The 27,491-nt window shown below is 38.1% G+C and overlaps 1 long non-coding RNA gene across 2 annotated transcripts in view; it reads left to right on the forward strand.

Moving 5' to 3' along the window:
• Positions 1-165: 165 nt before the first annotated feature.
• The window catches only part of LOC127380212 (uncharacterized), a 39,451-nt gene continuing 12,125 nt past the window's right edge, over positions 166-27,491 (forward strand). Inside the window, exons 1-4 of one of the 2 annotated variants that reach the window (XR_007888436.1) lie at positions 166-335; positions 5,343-5,434; positions 18,418-18,536; positions 22,536-22,636. This is a non-coding gene — a long non-coding RNA (uncharacterized LOC127380212). The remainder of the gene's footprint in view (positions 336-5,342; positions 5,435-18,417; positions 18,537-22,535; positions 22,637-27,491) is intronic. The other variant, XR_007888437.1, reaches the window with a different exon arrangement.

Consider the following 27,491-nt stretch of genomic DNA (forward strand, 5'->3'; position numbering starts at 1 on the left):
CGGGGCGGGGCGGGGCGAGCCGGGGGCACCGGGCGCAGGTACCGCCGGCGGGCGTTCCCGGCGGGGGGCCGGGCCCAGGGCGGGCGGGGGCGGCTGGGCACAGCTGGGCACAGCTGGGCACGGCTGGGCCGGGAGGCGGGCAGAGCCGGCTGCGTCGCTCTCCTCCTCCTCCTGCTCTGCCTTCTTCTTCCCTCCCCTTGGCCAGGTGCGGTCCGTGCGAGCTGCCCTCCAGTCTCAGGGTTAGGGCGGGCAGGGCTCTGCCCTCGCCCCGCTGCCGCACTTCGAGAGAGGGACGAACGGAGGGTCTTACCGGGGATCTTGTCTCCCCTAGGCAGGTGGGTTTGTGTGGTTCAGGTGACGCTGCCACCTAAAAAAAGTGGTCGCCAGACACAGCTACAGTTAGCTATCTGTTTCGTTAGATAGACATCTAACTAGTTCTAGCTACCTGAGCTGTCCTTGGGTAACCTGCAGCTAATTCTATATATACGCCTTTCATTTTCCATTAACGTGTTTGTTTTTCTCGATTGTTGCTTAGAAATAGACTCACGTACAAACTGTGGCAGGGAAACCGAACAAAGACAAAAGGGTCTTAGCTTTCAGGTAGTACGATTTTAACTCGTATCTATAAGAATAAATCAATTGCGTTGGATAAGTGGCTTCAAAACGACCTCAGTTTTCCTGCTTTAAGCAAACCCTTGCTTTGAGGAGCAAGGTCTACTGATGGGATTATTCATGACCAGATAAACCCCCAGTGTTGCATAGTTCATCTCTACAGAGAGTTTTAAAGCTAGTCAAGAAGTCCTATCAAAGTAATTTTTCAAATTAATACTGGATTTTCTATGACATGGAATTTCTGCAAAGAAATAGTTTTGGTTTTGTTTTTCTTTTTCAGTAAGGAACTTTTCCATTAAAAAGAAAAAAAATACAAATATACATCATGCATATTTTAACCAGTAGCTGAGTAATAAATGGTTTGGGTTAGGGAGTTAGGGGTCAGTAGTTTGGGTTGCTCCCATTACTGTTCTCCATGGTCTAAGCCATCTGGCCAGATATTTCCACAAATCACAGATGCTTCTTGCTAAGTGTTGCATCATTGCAGAGGCAATATAAAGAGAGGACACAGCTTATGGACAAAAATGGGAACAATAAGCCTGGTTTCAGAATCTATTTCAGTGTTGGACACATTGACAAAGCCTTAACATACCAGGCCTGCTTATATGGCCCATTCACCCTTTAGCCCTCTGTATTTTCTCCTTCTGTAGTTAAAAATAAATGGGTTGAACTGTCAACACTGGTGGCTCATAATAGCATCTGAAAGTCAAGCTTGTATTTCTTCCAGTTCATACCTCTTCTTCAAAAACTAATTTTGTAGGCTACATTTGGTTCTGTGTTACTTGCAACTTTGAGTTTTACCAGCTGTTCTGAATTTACTGTGGGGTTAAAGATTGGTTATTCTAAAATCTTTAGCTTCTGTGAGGGAAGAGCTCAGCTTCCATTAAGACTGCAGCAAGAAAACTTGCCAATACGACCTCAGGACTATCAGTACTGAAAGCAGTGCTAGACAGAAAAACATAATTTAACTTCAAAATAACGGAATAAAGGAAAACCATCTTTCACGGTAGATTGAAAACAACACTAGAACTTCTGAAATGGTCTGCAGAAGAAAAGAAAACAACGAGCTGCCAAGAGGTGTTTTTTTAATGTATGTTTGGCAGCACTGGACCCTACAATTAACATGCTCATTTTTTCCCCCCAAGGTATCCAGTTAAAAATCTTGTCCTCACATGCAGTATAGTATAGATTCCTCTATTTGCTGGCTTAGCCAGATACCCAGACAATTCTTTTCAGCCCACTAAGACTTTTATGCCCAACAGCTAATTAGCGTTTATCCTGTAGCTACAATATAGAAACTGCAGTCATTAAAACTAGTTGTGAAGGCTGACATACAAAATAAATAGGGCTGATTGACACTCAAAGTATGATTATCCTTCCTTTGGTTGTGACAGACTAAAATAGTGGACCAGAATTCAAAGGTTTGTGTCATCACCACCTGGGGCTTTGCATTTTTCTAGAGAAAAAAATCATTATTTGTCCTCTTTCTCTTTTGATTAAATGAGAACACTAAGGGATCTACCTGCCTAACAGCAGAAAGCAAAGCTTTCAACAGGAAATAGCTTTCTTCCTTTTATCATCACATTGTGGGAAGAAACAGTCTTGCCTGATGTAGGATGTAATAATCAGCAAAGGACAAGAAAAATGCTGTTTCCTGGTAACTCAGTGTCAGTAAGTATTGGTCAGTTTAGCCAGGACAAAGACTGCAACAATTACTAGTCAGCTAGACCTGAGAAAGTATATGTAATTCAGCTGCTGCAAGAGAAAGTCCTTCCAGCAAAGGTAAAACAAGAGACTTTAAAATATCAAAAGCAGAAATAGGACTACCACAAGATTCTGATTTACATAAAACTGAAACATTTTCACCCATCTTGGTCTCATTGCAGTGCACAGTTTTGCAGATCTTACCACATAGATCACTATGATTTGCCTTACAGTTACCATACTAAAAATTGTTATGCCCTGAAAAGAAGAGCCTCAAAGTCACCCAGGACTTGTGTAGTTTTTGTATCACAATGATTTCTAAGCCTTTTTTTTTTTTCTTCCAAATTACCAAGTATCTTTATGAGGGAATATCTGTTGGGGAAAAAACCCCAGCCTTTTAAAAGAACTGATAAAATCCTTGTTGGGCCTCTGGAAATACAGTCTGAATATCAAGCTATTTCATTCCTTCCTTTCACAGTCATAATTTGCAAAAGGCTGCGTTGCCCAGTTTCTGCCCTCAGTTACAGCATTTAATTGTCAGAGGATAGCAAATTGTGACTCTGGTCTAAAAAGAGTTGATAATGAAAATTTGAGATTTAAAATAAACAGTTGCAGGCTTTTTTAATTCCTTGTGTGTATTTTTAATAGTTGGTGTACATTTGGACCATGATTTCAAGATTTTCCTCAGAATCTCCCTTAAAAAAAAAGAAAGCTAATATTTGACTTTAATCCCTTGTCTCCAAGGGCTTTGGCTTGAAGAATAAAGAGCAAATATTGGAGGCCTTGATATGGAATAGCAGCAGCTGACAGCATTACAGTCACATCTGTCCAAACGTATTATCTCTGCATTTTGAGACCTGTGATTCTATTGTCTTCAAATGCTGATCTAGTTCTTCCAAAGCTTGTTCTATCCTGCAAGTATAAAAACATAAAAAGTTGTTAAATGACTAATGCTACTGAGAAAGCATAAAGTTTTGTCATAAGACCCTGTGCTTTTTCCTACCACACAGTAACTTAGCATTTTCTTCATTATCTTGGCCACCCACTGCCCCAAATGCCCCCAGTGTTCTGTTCCCGGCTTCCACAGAGCTCCAATCATCTCCCTCCCAGCTGTCTTCCAAATCCCCATTGCTTTCCTGCTTTGTTCCATGCCTTCCAATTTCTGTGTTTCCAATGCTACCTCTGGATATTTTCTGAATTCTGAATATTTCAGCTGCTGCTTCTCTTTCAGAACCACAGCTATAGGAGATATTACTCAGCTGCTATTGAAATCTCTTTGATCACTCCACTCCACTATTCTTTGTCAGCAGATACAGCTCCTACTGCTCACCTACTTTATCCTGTAAAAAAGCTTATTACCCTTCTTAGATTTATTCTGAGAGAAGATGCTAAGCCAAACAGCTCCTAATGCACATCATAACACACCTTTCTTAGCTCTAATCATCAGCTAACAAGTGGCACCATATACAATGCGTGATCAATGGAGAAAAAAGAATTTTCAAACTGCAAGTTAAATAAACGTAACTGTTCACTGCATGTTTTGTTATCAGGATATTTTCACATCAATGGCCTAGATTGTTCTTAGGGACACTGCACTGCTGGAGAAAGAAGCATATTGGTGCCAAACTAAGGTGGAAAGAGCAGATCTATATATGTCATCCATTTGGGTATCAGAGGCAAAAGACCAAACTGTCCAGACAACCATTTTCTACCCCTTTAAAAATAGCCTTGTTCAAGATAAAAGATCAAAGGTTTCAGTTTCTTTTGCAAGACTAAAGCTTGTGCATTCTGCTTCAGGCTAATTTAAAAAGTTTTCTCTTTTCTTTTATGTGTCTTGTTTCTAAGTCTGGGCAGCCATAGGGTTCCAGCTTAGCCTGCAAGCCTGTCTGCTTATTCTCCACTCTAATCTTCTACTAAATCAACACATCACCATGCTGTGTCTCAGTTCTGTCAAATCACATTTTCCAAAATAAAACCATTCTGCCTGGACATTTTTGAGTAGCAGAAAATAAGGAAAGAGAAGTGAACACGAGAAGATACCATGATCTGAGACTGCTGCTGTCTTTCACACCATACTTAACCAGAGGCATTTGCTTTCAGCTTTAGGCAGAGGTGGAATGTCAGATACCTGTCAGATTTGGTCAGACTGTGTATAGCCTTTCTCATGTTGTTATGTTTCTGTGTATGGACAGCACAAAAATTCATGGGGTCAAGCCAAACTGAAGAGAAGTCTTCTGGAAATCAAACAGCCCCTCATCTATTTTGAAAGTCACAGGGTAGCTTGCTGTAATGTGTGTGAGGATCACTCTCCTAACATTACTGCACTACTGCTACTTCAAAATAATGAATTCAGATGACACAGACTTTCCATCAGCTGTGGGTAAAACTTGCTGAAGGAAGCTTTCAGGAGCTGTCTGATTGTTTCTCTGGCTGTGGGTATGCAGTGAGGGAGACCCAAGAAGACTTTCTTGCTTCCACATCTGAGTAAATATTCCATGTGAGGACCAGATCTGCATGTGGACCATTAATTATCAAGTATCTCTTAATAAAAACCCCAAATACACCAAAAGGAAGAGAGCTGAAGTGCACTTCAAACCACAACTGAGAGAGACCCCTTCTGTTTCTGTGTCAAAATTTCCATTTCCCTTCCCATTCCCACAGTATAATTGCTATGAATTCTGCTAGTTATTTAAGAAATGGGCATAGAATCATCGTGTAACATCAGACAAATTTGTAAAAATATTTTTTAAATAACAGAAATAAAAATTATATTTTATAATATAATATTATAATATCATATTATTATTAATTATTATAATATTATATTATATATAATATTATATAATATTATATATAATATAATATATATAATATATATAATATATAATATATAATATAATATAATATTATATTTTATAATATACTTATGATATAAGTATCCCTACATCATTGCTATACTCACAAACAAAAATTATAGAGATATACCAAATTCAAATTAAGTGATTTTTTTTTATATATTCAAAAAGGTCCTCTGTGGCAGCTTCTCTAGACCTTTGTGCAGTATTTGGGGAAAAAAAAACTCAAGTCCAACAGAAAATCTCTCTGTTCTTTCCAATTGGTAAGTATTTAGACATTATTGACATTCTAACTAAGGATTTGGCAAAGAGTTGAAAACTATTTTTCCATAAGTACTTTGACGAACACTGAATCAACTTCACCATAGTATTATTTGAGACAGCTGTGAAAGGTGTGTGTTTTATTAAAAACTGATGTGAGAAATGTTTTCTTCACTAGATAAAGGAAAGGCATGCAAATCAAGCTTCACTAACACTGGCATAACAAGTACCAAGGAATACAAATTACATGAAACATAACAAGACTTGGTACTCGTAATCCACCATAAATCACTGCACCTTCAGATTGTTTCTTCATGTTGCCTGTCTTCATATACAAATCAAACCAAATGAAACCTACATCAATAATATTTGGTTCTTTTTTATTATTTCAGGCTGATTTCAATCATAGCTTCATTCGTTGTGTTCAGCATTGGACATACTGGGTTTTACTTCATTCTTACTCCAGGGAGAAATTACAGTGGCTCGTGTTTATTAGCTTAATTTTCATTAAAAACAAATTCTTTCATCCCCCATGGTCAGGTGCAAACTTATCACGAAGGGGAAGGAAGGAGAGATGAATATACAAGCACTGACTGCTGTAGTGCTTGCATTCCCATTCCCCAGTTATGTAAAGTAGGAACTGCCATAGGCCCACTGAGACTGCCAGTTGGAGTGCAAACCTCTTAGTGGTCATTGACTTGTAAGGATGAAATATATAAAGATAATATTTCTATTTTCAAGTAGACCTACTAAAACTTTGAATGTGGTATCACAATTGCAGTGGGACATGCAATGTTTTAAAAAAAGTAATACCTTATAAAAAAGAAATTATTAAAACAGACTTAAGAATACAGCAGCTATTCCCAAACACCATCGCAGTTGGACAACTGAGTACATTTGCTTCACACTCCACTCCAAAGGTTTCCTCCCAGATTAGAAGAAAGTAGAAGCTTTCAGGTCTATATATGTAAGTTTGACTTGGCAAAAGCTGAAAGCATTGGTCATCCAGATCCAAAAAGCATTTGTACATCAATCAGGTGTTGCAAGGAGTTTTGATATTTTAACATACTAAAATCTCTCTAGCCTTTACCTGAAAAACAACAAAAATAGAATTATCAATGGAAAACAAAACAAAAAAAAGTGTATGTATACAAACCTGCTTGAAACCTTCCACACATTAATGTTCACTTCTCTTATGATGCTACAAAGAGAGGTACAAATATTGAAGAAGCACAATATGTTGGTGCATGTTTCTTTCTGAAATTATTTTAAAACACTATAAATTTCTCAGTATTGTTTCAACATAATAGTATAATGATAGCAGATGCTAAAAGTGCTACATGGTTTTGTTTTCTGATCGTCTTGTATCCTGATTTCAAATTACTCATGAATCTCTCCTTTAATATTCTATGAAGCATAACAATGAATAAATTTACTCATAAATAAAATACATGATACATCAGTTGAAGAACTTCATTATTTGAATGAAGGCTGAAACTATGTATGTGCATATACTTGTTGCCTTGTGTTCAAGGTCTATTTTCATAAAATAATTCCTCGTGTATTATTTATATCAAAAGAGTACTCTATTTTCAAATTGTCTTTAGAATCTTTACATCTTTTTAAAATCTTCAGATATTTTAATTTTCCCCTCTGCAAGTCCTACAATCTTGTTTCCTGTTTCTGCTCATCTTTATGAAACTGTCTTTAAAAGGAAAAGGAAAATAAAGGATGCATGTGATTAAAAATAAATGAACAGGAAACCTCAAGCTGTTTTTTTTCCAAGAAAAAGTTCACAGTAATGGAGATCTCCTGGGTTCTTCAGGAATAAATGAGTAAAACATCCATGCTCTGCCCCTTTATCTACCTTGTTCCTATATTTGTCTTGAGTAGCTATGTTGGAATCTGCACAGATCTCCATAAATTCTATTATACCTATGGAAACAATCACAGCACAGCTTTTGCCAGGGGATACTCCAGTGCTAACAAAGGGGCAAGGTTTCTCTCTCGGTTGGAAAGGTGGAGTTAAATTATTCCTGTGAACAAATATTCTGTATTAGTAGCCTTGGCAATCTAGTGGCAACAGCATAACAATTAGCTAGTTTGGAAAGCAAAAAGGACCTATGCTGCCTAAAACATACAGTTGTATAGAACAGACAGTGGTTACAGCAGCATATACAGCCTGAATCCTTACCTCCTGCTAGCACAGACCTCTGTTGCACCTGCTTGTTCTGGTGATGCTGATAAATCTTGTATACCAGGGGCCTGAGAAAGAAGCTAAGTACCGCAAGAGTGAAGAAACAGTTAAAAATAGGATGGGGGAGAGAGACAGGGTTTCCTCTCTTGCTCCTCGACAGGCCTTCTGAAGTCTCCGCAACATTCTGATACCTACTTAGTCTCACCTAGATAGTCTCTATGCACCCCCCAACTCATTAACACCCCAAAACTGCCTAAATCCCATGGCCTGACCAGCTTTCTCAGACTCCAGAACATCACTGACATTTGCCAGCCTTCCTCTTTTGCTTCCTTTTGCACTTCAAACCCTTCCTGCCAGCAATCTCAAAGCAGCATTTCACTGACTTGCTGTGAAAGAAACTGTGGGCCAGCGCTTGATCTGACTTGCTGTGCAGAGGAATAAGACCCATACTCCATACAGTGTTACAAAATCCTTCTGTGACAGAGTTTGAAGATATTTCTTTGGTTGCATCTGTTTCACCTGACATGTCTCTCTGTAGAACTCTGTTCACAGATTTACCACATCTGAAACACTGTAACATTTAAAAGTACCATTTCCAATAACTTTTCTGCTTTTCCCAGTGAAGAGTCTGCAAGAAATATATTCAAAACTGCACAGAATGGATAATCTTAAATAGTTAAACCATTAAATTTAAGTCAAGTGCTGTTCAGCTGAGCTCTGAGGTGTTGTGCACACTTAGTCCTGCCTTGAGTGATCAGTATTATAATGATCAGAAGTTCTTAAGTTACTTCCAGTGTCATGTCTTGGAACCTGTTTGATCATTGGTTAACTAAGGCTTCTTAGCTATAATAGGAAGAGAAAAACTTCATTAAGCCTGGTGAAATCAGCCGCCATTACCACTAGGAAGAGGTAAAGGCAGAAGTCAGGGCTGTAACCGTTAATTGGTCCTTTTGACTGAGAAAGCTACAGATGCACCCTGTTGACTAAGGAATAAAAATGCGAGACAGTGGAAATACAGTTAAGGTCCATGTCAAGAATGCATATACAGTCTGAGAAGCTCTGTAAGAGGTGAGATGCAGGCGTGTTTAAGCACAAAAATCTGCAAAATATTAATCAGGAGGAGGAGGGATTTTTCAAACTGTCAGGAGAAGCCTACAAAAGACAGCACCCGTGATACATGGAGTCATTAATCTACTGGAGAAGCTAACGTAGAGTACAGCAATCCTTATATACCAGTGAGTGAAACACATCCAAGAATTTTTGCACTGAGGCAAAGTAACATGTAATTAAGTAAAACCTCCTGGCTTTCCAATCAGTGACCGCATGCAAACCGCCTATTCATAATGACCCCCAGAATGATGATCTGCCAAGCGGCACCCAGTAAGTATTTGGGGAAAGCACTACCTGGAAGGGCCAAGCTCACACCAGGGCCACAGTTAAACAGTTTGTTAGCATAAAGGATCATACTCTAAAGGTCAGCAGTACTCTCAGGCATGCTGGCATCTAGTACAGGCAGTTATTCCAGGAAGTTTTTATGGCAATGATTTCTCTTCTGCCCTGCCCTCCCTCCAACTCTCTCTCCCTCTGCACTCCACAACATGCATCCCCCTCACCCCGCCCCAAGCAAACGAATTAGAAGAAGCTGCTGCTGAACTGGCTATTTTCAATTTGTTTTTAATGCGAAAATGAAAACATAAAGGTGGGAAGGAAGATTAGTGAAAGTGAATTAGAAAAGTTCATTATTGTAAGGAGAGGAAAAAGTCAAAGGATTAGAAGAAAAATAAACCAAACTGTTACACACACAAGGATCTGGCAGGTGGAGTCTTCTTGAAACTTAATTTATATGACAGAAGACTGCCAGGGAGGTAGCAGTAACTGTAAAGGTCTATACATCGAGAACCGCAAACTTCTCTGGTGCAAGACAGAAAGCAAAGATAAGAAATTACTGTAGCTGTACCAAGAGTTTTTCCAACCACAGAAGCATTAAAGAGAAATTATGCAAGGCACAAAGACATCCCTCAATATGGATGAAGGCATCAATATAAGGGATTAACACACAAGGATAAAATCAGAAGGGTTTAAAGGTCATAGTAAGAGTTAAAAATAATAAAATACAAGCCTATTTACTTAGCAAGAAAGGAAAACTTGAAGTTAATTTTTACTTTGACAAATTGATTTACGTCTGGAAGCGCCTATATCCACTGACTCTTAAGGAAACCAAGGACAAAATCAGGAATCTGTGTTCAATGTCAGGATTCTGATAGTTCATCTTCAGTGGTTAAAAGGGATTGTTCTACACAGAACAGAGAAGAGAGTGGAGAGGTAGAGTAGAAAATTCAAATGGTGAAATGTAAACATTTCTAGAAGGTAAAATGCTTTTGATACAGTCTTCTACAACATCCTTATAGCCAAAATAGTGAGATGTGTACTACTGAGGTGAATGATAAGGTGGGTGGAATATTGGCTTGCCGATCAGGCTCAGGGCACTGTGGTCAGCTGTGCAAAGTTCAACTGGCAGCTGGCTACCTGCTCCAAGCCTGAAGGATCAATACTAGAGGTAATGCTCTTTAATTTCTTTATTGGTGCACCCTCAGGAAGTTCATGAACAATACCAAATGTGGGGGAGAGGGATTGATATGCAGGAGGGAAGGTCTACTATTTAGAGGAACTCTAAGGCTGTAGAAATGGGCCACTAGGACCTTATGAACATTAACATAGGTAAATGCATCTGCAGAGCAATAGACCTGGGCACCAGTACATTCTGAGCTCTGACCAGCTCCAACACGGCTTTACAGAAGAGAACCTGGAGTTCCTGGTGGACAAGTTGAATATAGGCCAGAAATGTTCCTGTGGTAAATGCAGACAATGGCATCCTGGGCTGCATTAGCAAGCATCTGGGCAGCAAGCCAAGGTTTCCCTCCTGTGCTCAGCATTTCTGAGATCCCTTCAGTGGTGCTGTGCAGAGCTTTGAACTCCCTGGTACAAGAAAGATGCTGACACACTGCAGTGCATTGAGCAGAGAGCCACCAAGATGGTTAGAGGGATGGCACATAGGACAGAAGGGGAGAGGGTGAGAGAACGGGGCTGGTTCAGACTAAAGAAAAGACAGAGGGGTAGTGCTGCTGTATCTGCCTACTGGGACATTCTAGCGACGGTGGAGCCAGACTCTATTCAAAGGTGCACAGGGATAGGATGGGAAGAAACAGATACAAGCTGGAAAGTGGGAACTCTGAATAGACACAGGAAAACCTGTTTCACCTTGGGGTGGTCCAACACTGAAGCAGATTGTCCAGAGAGACTGTGAAATCTTTGTCTTTGGAGATACTAAAAACTCAGGAAGATGCTGAGCAACCCAGTCTAATTTGATCTACTTTGAAAAGGAGGGTGGACTAGATGACCCCCTAAAGTCTCTTAAAACATACATGATTCTATGATTACAAAAAAAATGCAGGTTGCTTTTGAAAGCAATCAAGAGCTGCATCTGCTAGATAGCTGAGAGGAACCATCCCTTTCCTTTCTCAGAAACTGTTTCCTCTGACAACTATTAACCTGCCTACAGTAGAAATTAATAATTTTTCCACATTCTAAGTATATTTCACATAAAATCATAAAAATAATTCCTTCAAGGTGGCAAAACATTGGTATTCTTATGTCCTGACTCCTCCCTATCTTTCAAAACATGGTGGCAATAAAAGTGAAGCCATGGCTAGCCTAACATGTACAAGAGGCAAAACCACTTTTTCCAGCATCCTGAAAATTAGAGGTCTTAATTGTCACCGCTTGAAATTATTCTTCGTCTAAAAGCATCCAGAGGAGTTTCTCTGCTTAAGAGAGAAACCTTTTTTCCACTTCTTTACACTTCATTAGGAATGTATTTCAAATAGTTCCAATAATCTAAATAGCATGTAAGGGCCTCTGTGCTCAGGACTTAGAATTGGTCCATTTAGGTTTTCTAGTTACAGACTTCATGTTCTGCACATAAGTACTTTATCAGTGACAGATGCTTCAGAATTACTGGAATAATGAGCTCCTCAACACTAAGCTACAGTACTCCCAAAACTACATTAGGGTTTGGGGGAGAATTCTGTAATATTTCTTTTTTCCCCTACAGGCTTGCCCAGCTCAAAAAAAATTCAGACACTTCTGTCCAGCAAACCAAAGGTCATTAGTAAATTAAAAATTAGAAAGAATTTGCATGTCTTCATGTTCCCAACTATTCTTCACTTTTGCAATAGGTTTGTCTTCTCCTCTATTTTTATAATTTTCCCTTCACACAGTAGCCTGGTGCTCTATACTCTAATCTGAGTCTGATCACAGCTGTATGCATATTCCATTTCAGTAGCACTGTAAAAGAGACAAAGAAGCAAAGTAATATACAATCCTTTTTCATTAAATAAATTGCAACCTGATGTAATGCTCTGGTAATATCTCCAGTTTTTCACAGTTTCAGAGCTAAATTCTTGACTGCAAGGTCTATGGGACAAGGCTACTTTTTTCCCCTTATTTGTAGTGCAAAAATTATACATTATGGACAATATGTAAGACACAGCTATCATGACCTGAATTTCATTATTTTCTTTTGGAGTTACTATGGCATTGTATGCAAAAGTTTATGTGACCTAATTAAGCTCTTTACACTGCCCCTCCCCCTAAAAAGAAAATCAAATGCAACAGTTCTGTACCCAGACATGGACAGAACAATTCTCTCATTAGGGAGAGTGCCCTGTGTTCTCATGAGAAGGAAACACGCCTGTTTCCTTTGAGTGCAGCTAAGGGTGGCATATCCCTTTTCCTGCACCACCTATTTACTCTGCCTCCAGTCACTGGACCACTTGGCAAAAGTGCACTGGACAAAAAGTATATAGAGATGTTGCCACTTGTCCCACATCTATAGAGATGTGGCACACACAGAGGCAAGGCATGAACTGTGAGATGTGGCGGGGGACCTACCAAGAAAGGAATGCAACTTTTATATCTATTTTTACCCTTTGCAGAAACATTCTAGTGTTATTAAAATGAACATTCATTAAACCTTCAAAAGCCTCTGAAATACATAGGAAGAAAATATTATTGCTTCTTGTTATTCTGCAGGCAGGCCTGTACCTGGCAGTAGCCTCAGATTAAGATATAAAAATGTCAAGCCAATGTTATTGCTGGGAATAGCTTAATTTAGTTTGTGGAAAATACAAAGTTATTCTTCAGTGGTTTTCCAAAGGCGGGTTCAGTAACTGTATTGCCTAACCTACTTTTTATTTTATACAAATACTTAAATCTGATTCTTATGTATATAATCATACCACAGTCTGATTAGAACGGCCTGATTGCTTTTTATCTCTTTGTCATTCTATGATGTTCTGGCACTGTAGTTTGTGATACTCTAAAAGAAGCAGTATTTAGGATTCAGATGATAAAACTCTGGATCATCTCCAAGAGGATCCTTTTAGGCCCTTTTCAAACCTACCAGCTTGATATTCTCCAAAGGTCATTTCAGATTCAAGAAGCACTCAGTACGCACCATGTTTAACAAAAGAGCAATATGTAATTCTGTTACCCATGGAACACAGGGCAGAGACTGAGGAAGGAATTAAAAAAAAAAATAAAAGAGAGTCTCTTGAAATACATTAAGTGAAATAGAGAACCAAAAATGGAAAGAGAAACACTGCTGAAACCTCCATTCCTAGGTTTCAAAAAAAAAAAGATGATCTCCCATTCTCAACAATGACTTGCAGACCACTTGCAGAAAGCCCTACACAACAAAGCCCTTTAAACTTGCCTCTTCTGCAGCCTGAGAGATTCAGCAGGTCAAATGCCTGTTTCTGGTAGCCTAAAGGAATCCTCAAAAGCAGTCTTAGTCAGCAAGCTTATTTATTGTAGCAGGTTAAAAATTAGCTACTTTGTGGTTCACATCACAAGCTAGGCAGAAAAAAAAGAGTGCAAGTTTTACCTGTAACCCATTATTTTTTTAATGGAGTCAGTGAGACAAATGCAGAGTGCCCCATGTTCCTCAGCAGAACCCAGATCTCTCCTTGGAGGCAACAACATGCTGATAAAAGTCTAGTTTGATTCTCACACAATTTTCCACATGTTTATTAATTTCAGATCCAACAAATTGTAACTGAACTCTGAAAAATAAATAAGATTCTTTCCAGCTCTGTAATACTGCTTCTGAAGACCTCATCCAAGCCCTTATTTACACCCAAAATGTTTTCAGATAACCCAACCAGCATTATGAACACTGACAAAGTGAGAAAAGCACACAAGTATTCCAGAGTACTGCTCATCTAGGGCACATCTATTATGTCCAAGGGGCATACCCCATGGGGCAGAAGGGGAGAAAATCACATGCAAGCAGGACAAGTTCATTTTGTAAAGGAATTTATTACGTATAGATGGAGTTGATATAATATCCCATCCACTGTGCTAGAGATTCTTACTCAAGCATGCAGTTTAAAATAAAACTTCTGTCACAGGAGCAATGGGGGACATATTTGTGGTTATACTCAAGTAGATCCAAAGTAATAAAAACCATGAAAAGATCTGAATTTCACTTCATGATGTCTCTGACCACTGGGCTACAAAATACAAAGACATTCTTCTTAGTCAGTGGTGCCTGGTGTTTCTGAACCTGAATACTTTTCATAGCAAAGTTATTAGGAGAATGTGACTCTTATTCAAAAATTGTTTTAGGATGGTGCAGATAATGAATTTACTACTTTTTGCTAATACTGTGTCCTATACATAGTGATTCATGCCTCTGCTTTGTTTTACTGTTAAAGAAAGCATGTACACTTCTTTGGATTTAAAAATCAGAAAACAAACCTTCACACTCTCCCATCTTCATGGAGCAATGTAGCTCTTCTAATTTTTTCTGTTCCTCCAAGGAATAAGGTATAAGGGGGCAGGGAGGAAAGATGTCTGCCTTGTTCTTTCTGTGTTGTGGTGTTGTATTTATTTTTTTTTTTTAGTGTAATTCTGGTCATAATTACACCAAAGGACAAATACTAAAAGCCCCAGAATCTCAGAAGGGAGACGATGTGTGCCTTCAAAGGTCAGAATTAGCAATCTTCAAAGAGCAGTATTTTTAAGAGTGACATTTTAAGAGCAGAAAAAAATCAGCATAATGGAACTGACAGTTCTAAAACATGAAACAGTCAAAGATGTAATTTGTCCCTAAAGCTCCTTTGTTGGCCAAGTCTGGGGCCATCTACTGAATTGTTTGCACTTCCCTGACTCAGAGACCAGTGCAGTCTCTCAGGGAATGCATGCTAAGATGGTTTTACTGTATAAATTCCTATCTGAGATGCTCTGCAGATATATTAAATGATCACCCACAGCTTTTATATCTGTACAGATTTTACAGTAAATTGAGAGCTTTAATGGAAAAAACATGAATCACACAAAAACTATTTCAATCTAATTTTCCTGTAGGTGTTACAGGCAGTCGTTCTTATTGACCTTTAAATTTGTTTTAATTATTAAATTAACAGCATTAATAAAATGTTAGTCATTAATGTTTCCCCATAATTCTGCAGAGGATAACTAGCAATTCACCAATGCTACAGGCTTCTGTGATTTGATCCAGTCTCACAGACTTAATGGATGTGATTAAATTATTTTATGCAGAGTAAACATTTGCACTGTCTCTCTTCTTGCTCCTGTCCCAACCTAAGCAAATAAACTGACTGCCAGCATCAGCCTCATGCTCTCATGTGAAACCTATTGTGAACTTTCAAAGCCCAGCACTGTAAGAAAGAACCTGATGTACTTCTAAATAAATTCATACATTAATTTGCTTAATAGTTTGGAACAATTAAGGTTATGGCCCTAGTTATTTGTCTACAAAGTATTCTGTGGGAAATTAAATGTAATGAGAAGAAAATCCTTCTTTCCATTTTTTTTCCCCATTGCTTAAAATGTGTCTCCAACATTAAGTATTTTTCCCACATCCATTTTCACTACACAAATCATTTTCTTCTCTTGGAATTTGAAGGGAATTTTCAGGAAATAAAAATACATCTATTATATGTTGTACTTTTGTAATAAAAGTTTGACTTTCTAGAATGAGGACATAATCCAGAATAACTGAATGTGTATTGGGTGCAGAACTATTTATTTAGCATTGCTTTCCTTCACATGCATCTCATCCAGCATTGCCAAATCCCTGATGAGACTTTGGTTTGGATGTGTCTGCACTGACCGAAAATTTTCTTCAAAGGATTATTTAAAGCCTTTACCTATTAATCCTTAAAACCTTTAAATCCTTAAAAGCTTTTCAATTGGCTATGTTTAAATTAATTATTCAAGATCATACAATCAGTCAGTGGCAAAATCAGGAATGGACACCAGCAGTATTCAAGGGTTTGGCTTCTCATCCTAGTATCTCAGATAACAAGCTCCTGCCGTTTGAACACACTTGCTCTCTTCCCTTCTGTGCCACTGTGCAGCTTCAAGATAATTAACATTTGACCTGGCTGGAGAAAGCTGGAGGGCAGGTTGTGAAAGAACCTGTTCCAGGACTACCTCTAGGTTATGCGAGATGCACATTTAGAGTTCGGTATCTACTCAGACCCCATTTTTACCCAGAACATTTGGAACAAATTCCATTAACTGTTTCCAAGTCAGATGGTGGTAAAAGAAGCAATTCCACTGTTACAAAACATGAGCACTTCTTCAGAGCTCTCAAGCAAAAATGTTTACGCTTTGTAACCTGAAATCTGTCACAGGATTATTGCCCCACAATGCACCGCAGAATAATAGTTTTTTCCAAACCAGTTATAAATTTGAAATTGGAATTTCAAAAGAATTTATGAAAACCACATAGCAGGATTCTCAGCAGCTTTTCAAACTTCAGATATGCCACAGTACATTCACTGCTGGAGACATGCTTAAACACAGATGGAGATTAAAGGTGAAGTCCTGCACTTTTGTAATCAATAGCAGGGTTTCCAAATGGCCTGGCCTCTGTTCTTTCTGCTTCTATTGATGATGTAAAATGCAGGCCCTACTTTCAGTAACATTGATGAGATGGTAGTAACTTGCCTGCAGCTGCAGCAAGTGATACATTAGGGTCAACATTTTTCTTGTTGAGTGTTTCCAAAGACAGCTGTTTCTTACTCCCAGATCAACCACCAGAAAGACCTCATGAGATCAACAAGAAACCTGGGGCCTGGTGCTCAGGTTAGGATTTGAAAAAATTTGCTAGGAATGGCCCGTCCTGCCTAGGCTAACAACCAGAGGCTATGACAAGAGTAAGATCTTCCTTTTCGCAGGGTTGTTTGAGGGTATTTTTTCCTTTTTGTTAATTTGGTTCCCAGTTGGTGACGTTCAGTGCTTACGAAATATGGTAGCAATAGTAACCAGGACAACTGCCTTTGCTAACCAGATGGTTTCAACACTTTTGTATCCAAACAGTGTCCAGACCGTTCTCATTCAGAATGTCCCTTAAAACCATGTGTCAAGGGAGCGGATGCAAACTGTGGCATCCAATCAGGGAGCATTAGGTGACTTTCTTGGTGACTTAGGAGCTCCACAGTTTTCCTTGACTACCTGGGACTTCATAAATATAATTTAGGATGTTGCTCTTGACCTAGAAATGCATTTAGGGCCAGTTTTTCTGACCATGCATTTCTCTCCCAGTAACAGCCAATAGTAGCAAAGATGTTAAGAAAGAGATTGTTTCTTTCTCTGGAATTCACTCTCAAATGCCATTATAAAAATGGTTAATCCTATTATTTTGAACTTTCAGGGCATACCCTGAAGACACTGTTTCTCTGTGGCTTCATTTAAGTGGGAGTTACTGAAATTCTTTGTTTGTTTGTTTTCCCTTGGGAATGTGAATATACTATCCCTTCTATTCTTGCTTGTTTTTTCACATCTGTCAAAGAGCATAGGCTAGGGCAGGCCACCCAAAAAACAGGGCTCTGAATAGAAGCTCCCAGAATGGAGTGGATGACAATATTTTTCCAGCGTTAGATACATCTATAGAACTGAACTACCCAGAGCAGCAAAGCTCCTCTGCCTGCAAAATCTGAGCTCACACAAATACCCTCCACCTAATTGAGATGATACAGCTGAAGAGTAACAGTCAGGGAATGCAAGTGTGGTAGAGCTGGGGTTGGTGGAGGCAAACTGTTGTTACAAGGCTGCTGATATTCACACTAAATGAGGTTCAGTGAGCAAGTTATTCCCAAGAGTGATAAGAAATGTTTCCATGAGTATGTTGGCACTGAATGGAGCAGGGCAATGCTGGACTGTATCTCACAGAGAGGGAGGTAATGGCTAATGGTAAGTAATGGCTTTTTTTTTTGGTCACAACTTTCATTAATAAAGACCTGTGATGAGGTGTGTAGCACAACTAATGATTAATGGTGGATGCCACTTCTTACTACAACATGAAAGAATGGGCTGAAGAGATTTTTCTGCTGAAATGGGCCTTATGAACTTATGCCAAGGCACTTAAAAATAGTAGATTATAAGGTGCTAGAAAAATGAGAACTGAAAGAGGTGAGGCACTGAAATCAGAGGATTACACTGAGTTTTTGAAGTCAGTAGAAGTATTCAAGGGTTGCATCTAACTATGCTTAAGTCTGCATAACTTCAGGACTTAACCTCAAATATGTAATATAAGCTGAACACCTGTATAATGGCTTGTAACCACACAGAAAACTTTACACATGAATCTTGCTTTCTTGTCTCCTTTTGTTTGATTTTTATGCTCTCTCTCCTTTTAAAGTCATGCAGTAAAATTTCTGCCATTAAATGTAATATATGATTTTCCCATCTTTCCAGATCTGAAAATTCTCCAAAACCTGGGCTGCAGCCAAAGATTTCAAGATGTGCCCATTCAAATAAAGCTGAGTTATAAAGCAAAGACATTCCTACAAATGAGAAGCAAACTGTGATTAGTGGTAGGTTGCACCTCATCAACATTTACACATTTACAAACTAGTCTTCTATAACTGCCCTAGCCTCCCTGACCCCCTAAACAGCTCCCATTTAGAGTCAGTAAAGAAAGAAAATAGCATTTCTTGAACATAATTAAACTAATTTCTTTTAGATATCTTCATTAGGATGAGAGGAATTCTGTTGTACTTTTACCCCTTGTTTTCCTGTTGCCTGAAAGTCAAGGTGGAATAATTAGCATTTGTCTGATAAATGTCATTTTGAGTGTTAATGCAAAAACATGGTAGTTGCAGTTCTGTCTGAAAATAAACAGATGCAACAACCAACTCTTCTTGCATTTCACTGTACCAAAAGCTGCATCCATGAATTTAGAATTAGACCTTTTTTGGTCCAGAAGTAGCAGCAGAATAAGAAACAAGATGAAGAAGCAGAGTTGAATTCATCCCACATTTTTAAAGGTAAATTCAGTTAAAACAATCTGTACCAAACTTTTGTATTTTACTGTGAGATTTAGAGGCTCATATTAAATATTTGCTTTCCACTTTTTCATCTCCATTTATACTGCTTGTAGATAGACACTAAAATCTGTTTCATGAGCTTTGAGAAAGTTCAGATCTGCCCATCACTCTAATCATTTGCATGCACAGTATTATTTCTAGGATTTTCCTTAAGTGATTCTGTGCTATTTCTCTTGATTGCTCTAGCCCTCAATAGAAAGATAAATATGCCCCATAATGGTCTTCTGATTTGCTTGTTTAACCTCATAAGGGTATGGTAAGATTAATTTTCCTTTCATACATTTACTAATAAGGAGACATTAGCAATCTGAAGATAGTCTCATTAAGCATTTGATTCACACTGAACAGAGATGTAGCTTTACATTTCTCTAGCAGCATTGGCCTTGTTCAACACATCTTAAAGAAGGATTGGTTTAGATGCCATTTTTAATGAGTACATGAACAAAAAGATTAAGTCTTTTAGTCAAGCTTATCTGAGACTCTGAAAATAATTGAAAAGCTTAAGGTGAAAGACTGAGACAAGACTACTTCAATATAACCAAGACACTAAAAATACCAGGCTGCCAATACGGCTATCAAGTAAGTGATTGAGTGTTTGCACAGAAGAAAAAGAAGTAAGTATTTGTTTCAAAATGAATTAGGATATATTCCAGAATGATCAGTTGTTCTCCCTCACACTTTGTACATACTCAAGAGATCTCAAAAAGCCATAAAATACATCTAACAAGTGCTGCTGCTGCTACTTATGTGTTCAAACTAGGGCAGCATCTCATTTTCCTGGGTAGCTTTAGACAGTGTGGAATGAGAAAAGACAACTGAAAGTGGTACCACAATTTAACTTTAGATGTTTTAGGTTTTTAAGAACAATAGACTCTAATTTTTTATCAGCAGATTTATTTATTTTTTTAACATAGCTAAAACCAAAATTATTTTTTAAATGACACCTCTTAGTTTCTGTGTGCTTTCTGTTAAAAGTCATGTAATGATATAGGTCTCAAACCTGAGAATATCAGAGATAAAATGTATTTGCCAGTTTGAATTGCCATGTACTGTGACTTAATTTTTTTTCTACTGATTGAATGGGGTTTTATCTTTTGAGGTCTGTCTTTGAGAGTCAGGTAGGGATATTGCAGTAAGCCATTAGGGTGAGCTGCATATAGAGAACAAAATAACAATAGAGCTTAAATAGTTTTACTTGCTGTGAACCAAGTAGATCCAATCTAGCATCGCAGCAGTCACACAAATATTTAAGTAAAGAATCAATTTTTCTTTTTACTTATCATCAAAGTGTTTTTTTCCTTCTATTTCTCCCATCCTTATTCAGTCTAATGGACCTACTGGACCTACAGAATTACTGAGACTGGGGAATAGCACACCTTTGAAATCAGCATATTGGGAAAATGTACTTGCAACTATATTAACACACATGCACTCTAGAAATCCACACAAATATCTATTCGGTTTCATAGTATAGAATATTTGAAGTTAGGTACAAGACAATTTATTTCTTTCTGGTTTTTCTGTTGATCATTTTATACTTTGTATTATCATTCATTCTTTGTTCCCATTCCCATTTCATTTCTCCTCTTGCTCAAATAAAAGTGCAGGAAAGAGAAAATGTCTGTGCTCAAACATTTGATTTCACTTTGCTTGCTGCTGTCATTTCTGGAAGACTTGAGGTCATATTAAAAAGACTTGAGGTCAACTGCACGGTTTCTCTTTTTTCCCCTCAACTGAAATCTAAAGGTAGCAGACTGATACTAATAAGAAAGCTAACTAGCTTTTGTATTACCTGATCTAGAAGCCCAAAGATATTTTTTTCATTTTATGCTTCAACACATGCCTTGCTCAACTGCATGCCTGTAAAAGAGTTTCATTTGTCATGTATAGACTTGTCACACGCAGTCTCTTCCCAGTTCTACTTAACCAGATATTTAATGTAGAAGGGAACTACAACTAAGAATTTGGCTATCAAAGAGAAATAAAAGACTCAATAACTCAACATTACTGTAAAATAACTTGATTTCTCCTTCTGAAATAATAAACCTTTTAATGAGAAAAAATAAAAAAAGTATTGTCTTACTTCAAATATATTTTTTTTCTGAGAATCACCATTCAGCAGCCCATGCTTGCTGGCCATACTGTTTTAATAGCAGAGATCTTGAAGTTTCCTAGACCCTTAAAGCTGAACACATTGGCTGTCCCTGCCTCTACCCATCCCCTAGCCTTGGTTCTGAACTTTTAATGAAAAAAGGACCAGATTTTATCTAATACTGGAGTAATTTTTAGTCACTTTCTTTCCTGTACTGCTTGGAAAATGGGCTATTCTCTTTGGACAGGTCACACAATTCAATGCTGCAAAGAAGCTGCAATGGCACTAAGTCCTCATCCTCAACTCTGAAGCTCTCATCCCACTTTTTAGTTTTGTCCACTTTTCTCCACCTCCAAGCTTTGCCAATGTTCCATCTGCTTGAAAAAAGTCACCTTTGTATTCAATATTTCTGTTTTGCCAGGACTGGCATACTCACTCACTGAGGCTTCTGGTCTGTGCTATTTTTAAGAAAGAGAGGTGGCAACAGCTTGCTAGGATGATACTAGTCTTTTTCCACTTCCTCTGGGAACTCTCTCCATAGAACTTCATGTATCTTCTAGTGTATGTCACCATTTCTCTTCCATCTCTGCTTGCTCAGCTGGGCCTGGACACGATTCAGGCAATTCTCTAAGTGCCTAAACTCTGCACCTTTGTTTTCCTTTGAAACACTGAAATAGCTTGACAGCTATTCATGTATGTCTGATGGGGTTTATGGGTTTCATTGTTCTGATTCTTTGCCATTTGTTACACAGAAATGTCTCCAGCTTTAAAACACTATCAGTATTACTCTCATGACAACTTTCATCTACAGTTATGTGGCTTTCTCACTTAATCTAGCACAGCTGTTTGGCAGGCCTGTTGTTAACAGCATTCTGAATTTAAAACAATTGCAAGAAATCTGCTTTCTTCACACAGCTCCAGATGCCTGTCCCTTATAATAAGATCTTTTATAATGTCTGATGAGACTTCCTCTAAGTTCAGCCCAGTCTTAATTTAAGACTCAGTCTTAAATAAAATCTTCCAGATAAAACCTTCCAAGTCCAAAGTGAAGAATTATACAAAAAGTTAAAAAGAACACAACCATGAACATTGGCTACGCGTATTAATCAGGCCGTTAACTAAAAGTGCTCATGTAGTCCATAAAGTGTTCTACAAGGATACTCAAAATAACTGGGCTTTTGGGAACAACAGCCCACTGCAGGAATAAGACCCTATAGCTGAGCTCCCTGTAGTGCTCTTCTTCATGGGATCCAGAAGGCATTAATTCCTGTTAGTCTGCAGCTTACATATTTTGAGTGATGACCTCATGTGACTGGGAAAGAACCTCCTGTGACATCCATTGGTTTTTATAAGCATTGCTTTCAATGTGGGAATTCTGTATTTTGTTTTCACAGTTGAAAATTTTTGTTCCCCTTGGAGAACAGAGAAGTTCAAAGAGCCTCTGTTTCTTCCTGATGTAAAAGAAATCTCACTTCTGACTCTTCAACACTTTTCAGTAAGTGAAATCAACAAATGGGGAAGTCTAAACAGGCAGGTGTTGGCCATTGTTTTAAATTGAAGGAACAATTATCCACACAGAAAGGAACTGGCCTTAATAAAAGAAGGATGTAGAAATACATATTTTCCAATGTTTATTCCATACAGTTTCCTTCTACATTTGGAAAGAATAATGAGTTTTAGGGTTGGGTTTTTTAGGGTCTGTTTTACTTTCTGCTCTTCCTGTAAGAGCCACCATTGTGTTCTGACAGTCTGTTTGCAGAAAAGCAGGTAAAACCTTTAAAGAATTAAAATTAATTTCATTTTAGGTTTTCAGCCTCTCCTTCCTGTTTGCAAAGGTGTAATCCAAAAGGACATCATCACTCTCAGCTGCCAGCCAAAACAAAACTTTTGCTAGGTCAAGAAGTGTTTGCAAGAACAAGTCTTACAGTAACTCTTCATTATAATGATCTGGGTGCAACAAGAATGATGGGGTCTGGTCCTAGAGATGTTGTGACAGGTTGGGAGAATTCGATAACTTTTAAACATCTTTAACATTTCTAGATAAATTATTAATAAAGAAACAAACAAACTAATGTTTGCTCTTCAGGTTGCTCCTACAACATTTTGTGCCTCTATTCTGCAGGGCCAAAAGAAGGGACATAAGTTAATTAACAACTGTTTTACTAAAGTCCCACTGACATCACTGATGATGCACATTCAAAGTAAAGAGTGAACATATCTGGATTGCTTTTGATGTAGTTATTTTCTGAAGTGCTGGCAGAATATTTTAAAACCATCAAAATGTACTTTGCTCTTTGTCAACAAACTCACAGCTTTAAAAAAATGTTAACCTTCAGGTAGACATCATACTTGGCCATTTTGAACTGGGAGATTTAACAAAAGCTGTGAATATGCAACATGAGTAGTTTCGTGTAAATTGATGTGTATTCTGAACAATAAATGTAAACAAACAGCTGTTACAATCCCATAAAATGGCCCATTAGAGATTGTGAGATTCAGTTGTAAAAAACCTCAGCCTTTGAATCCGAATGTAAGAACTGTACAAAGGTGTGAACCTCTGCCAAATTAGCAACATATGTTCTAAGGAAAAATATGGCATTTGGAGGAGAAAAGAGAAACAGTCTTTTCACTTCACATTTAAAACTGTATCGTTATTTCTAAAATAATGTTTCACGTTTTCCATCTGCCTTTTTTCTACTATTTATTTCTGGTACTATTTACTAATACAGATCTCCAATTTACTTCATCTGGGATTTAGAAATATAAAAAAAGATGTAGTTAGGAATCCTGCCCACTCTAAATTTTGCAAAACACAATTTATGTAATTTCTATACAAATATTAATGAGGATTCAGAAGTATCTATTGTTAAACTGTCAAGAATTATGAACTGTTGTTAATTGTTCTTATTTAAGTTTGGTGCTAAATAAAATGTGGAGATTCATAAGGAACCTAAACACTCCCTTTCAGGCTACCTAAGCTCCTGGCCTTATCTCCAGCACCAATGGTAGGCAATGCTGAGACAGGGAGTGTCTCGTGTGTGTACACAGAGCTCTGGCAGACAGTGCTGGGGCTCACTCACAGAGACTGAGATGGCTGGCATATTCTGACTTGAATGAGTACAGGCAAGATGGTGACAAATTTCTCCAGTCACAGTAACTTTGAAAAAGTTCCCTATAAATTCTCACAGCGTATTAAAACTTTGTAAGCCAAACATTAAGAACCATAAGTATGAACAAAGCAAACAATTAGACAAGGAAAACCTCAGAAAAGGTGGGATACATAGGCCAGCTGGCTAAATAACAACCCCAGATGGATCTGCACATCACTTGATCGGAATGCACTTCTTCTAGAGAAACAACATGCTTCATGCAACACACTTCATGCCTTTCAAAGCACTTTGGTGACTCAAAGATGGGAGGCATCATCAATTTGGTCATGATCAAAAGTGAAGAGATGACCTCAACAAATACTAATTGATGTGAATTAAAATTCAAAAAGCACAGTATGAAGACAAATGGGGAGGGATCTTTACCTCCTTGTACTCATCACTGAGACTGAGCTGATTGTCTAGGTTCTCCATATTGTCAACAGAAAGAAGAAAAGCACAGCCAGGAGGTGATTTATCCCAGCCATCTTTGAATGAGCCTCTGGAGATGCCCCTTTCTCCTCCTGCACTGACTGTAGAGAGGGCTTATGTGATTTATACCTGATGCCCAGCATTTAGACAACTAAAGTTAAGAAAGATGAATTCCACTCCGTGGACAGAAAAAAGGTCCACTGTAACTTAGGACTTAATCAGTTTTAATTGACTGAGTAGAAAGAACTGAGCATACTAGTAATTCACAGAATGACTCTAAGCCAGCAGTGCACTTCAGGCATGAAAGGCAAATGGGATCCTGTGATGTGCCACACAAGAAATTTTCCATAGAGATGTAATAATACCACTTTATAAAGATGGGTCAGATCTCATCTGGAATTTTATGTACAAGCATCAGAGATAGCAGAGAACTATTTAAACAAAACAAAACTATTAGAACTAGCCTTTTATCCTAGGCTTTGGTTAGAAATTGTTCTTTGGTTAGAAAGACAGGTCCCTAAACCTTACATCAGTGATGTTCTGGAATAGAATTCTGCAAAGACAGACCATCAAAAACCCAAGTGCTTTTAAGACAGGTCTTGATGCTGCCAGCCTGCACTGAGAGCACACAACCAGACTCAGTGGGAAGTAGGAATCTGTCAATCCAAAGGTCCTATGGACATAAGAGATCTAAATGGTGCAAATTATTCTGCAGGGAAAAAGACTCCAAATATATTCATGTTTCATTTGCCAAATGCAAATACAGACGTACAATAATACCATTTTAAATTAAATTCCTTTTCTACAAACTTTGCAAAGAAAACTGCATTTTCCCAAATTTTAGAATAAGCAGGGAAAGAAAAAATAAAGATTCAAAAGTAACAAATAAAAAAAATATACAGATACGAGGATACCACAGTACCTTCAGATGTTGTTTAAGTAAGCCATCAGTGGATAAGTCAGTTACACAAAACAAAGTTTCTTACAACCAAATTTACTCATAATTAGTACACTTGTTATAGCAACCCCCAAACCTATACTAACTGATGTACTGGTTTAAAGACAAGACATGCCTTTGCATAGAATCACTTTTCTTTTTATGATACAGCAGTTAATTTACTTATTTTTGCAGGTCTTTCATAAAGGAAGAGATGAGATGGAAAGGATTGAAAAGTATTCTTTTTTAAAAATCAGAAAGACGGGCAGGAGAAATTCAGTCAGAAGGAACAGTAGCAACATTGGGAATAACTTTATAAAATGTGAAAAAGCATCTGATTTGCAATCTTACCTTCACACCATGAGCAGAGCCATGTGTGCTGAGCAGGATGCCTCCACAGGGATGCTCCACTTGTTCCAGGCTCTTCAGGGCATTCTCCGAGCTTTGGTGGTAAGCCCTGAACATTTCCACCAGATGCAACTGTCTCCTTCTGAAGGGCATGATGGCAAGAACCTCCACAAAAGCATGTCCAAGGCAAAGGTTGTTGGTTGGTTTTTTCTCCAGGCACAATATTTTACCTGAAGTCCAATTAGTGTACAGACAAAGTGACTGAAGGCAAGCCCTCATTTGTTCTGGTGAATACTTACCCCTCCTGACTCACCAGGGAATGCATTGCTGCTTTGCTCTCTTAGTTCTTCCATATATTTAAATAAGATATATTTTTTTAATAGTCTGTTTCAGGGATTTAAACAGAAGACATTGCAGTAAACATTTTCCTTCTTAGAAGGCAGGAACTACTTTAAAAAGCAAAACCCTGTGAAGCATCTGTGATGAGAAAAATACATGATCTATCCCTTTTTAAGACATGTTTTTCAAGTGTAAAGAAGTTAACAATGAAAGGAGGGAGGAATAAACATTAGAAATAACAAGAGCTGGTTAAAAAAAAAAGGGGGAGGGAAGGGAGGAATTGTGTAAACTAAGAAGAACTACATGTAATTATCTGCAAGGTATGAAAGAAAATTGAAATTACAACTGTAAAAGCAAAAATTTAGTATGATAAGTAGCTTGTATTTAAGTGTCTAATCCAAGTAGTGTAGTGAGTAGGTAACTATGTTTCAGAGTCATTGCATTTTTTAAAATTGGACTAAAGCAAAAGGTAGCTCTGGCTTTTCCAGGCAGTGAAGGTTCAGCATCATTAAGGAGAAGGTCAGATGGGCAATTAGCAGCACTAAATTTGTGCCTATAATTTATTTGCTTGTAGAACCGACTTGTAGCAGAAACCCTAACACAAGTATTCAATGGGGCTAGAAAGCTTCAGAACTTTCCACTGAAATATACTGACTTTGGATAAGAACCAAGAGAGGGAATACAAGTAGTTTCTGCTCTTACTGTAGAAAGCAGCTGAAGATAAGCCCAAGGAGTGGTCACAGGCTTATGTACTAGGAAAACTGTGATGCTGGTCCTGTTCTTTTTTGCACGTTGTCCATTCTTTGGGCTGTCCATGAAGATTCAAGAGGTATACGAAATTGCAGAGAGGATGACAGGATGATTAATCTCAGCAAAACTACAGATTAGGAAATTCTTCAGGCATCCATGATCTCTGCATTGACGTCTCACGGGCAGACTAGATCATCAGCTCCATCTGTGGCCATGTCACAGGTAAGAGAAGAAACAAAGTGAAACTGGATCCTTTGGCATTTCTTTCAGCAAAAATACTCCTATCCGTCTGGAAAATGAGATTCCTATGAGGTGGTGCTAAGATTACATCCTTCCATGGACACTGGAAGATTTCCTAAGTTATATTAAGGAACTTGGCACTTCCCTGAAACCAAAGC

The sequence above is a fragment of the Apus apus genome, chromosome 1 (genome assembly GCF_020740795.1).
Source record: "Apus apus isolate bApuApu2 chromosome 1, bApuApu2.pri.cur, whole genome shotgun sequence".
Lineage (NCBI taxonomy): Eukaryota > Metazoa > Chordata > Aves > Apodiformes > Apodidae > Apus > Apus apus.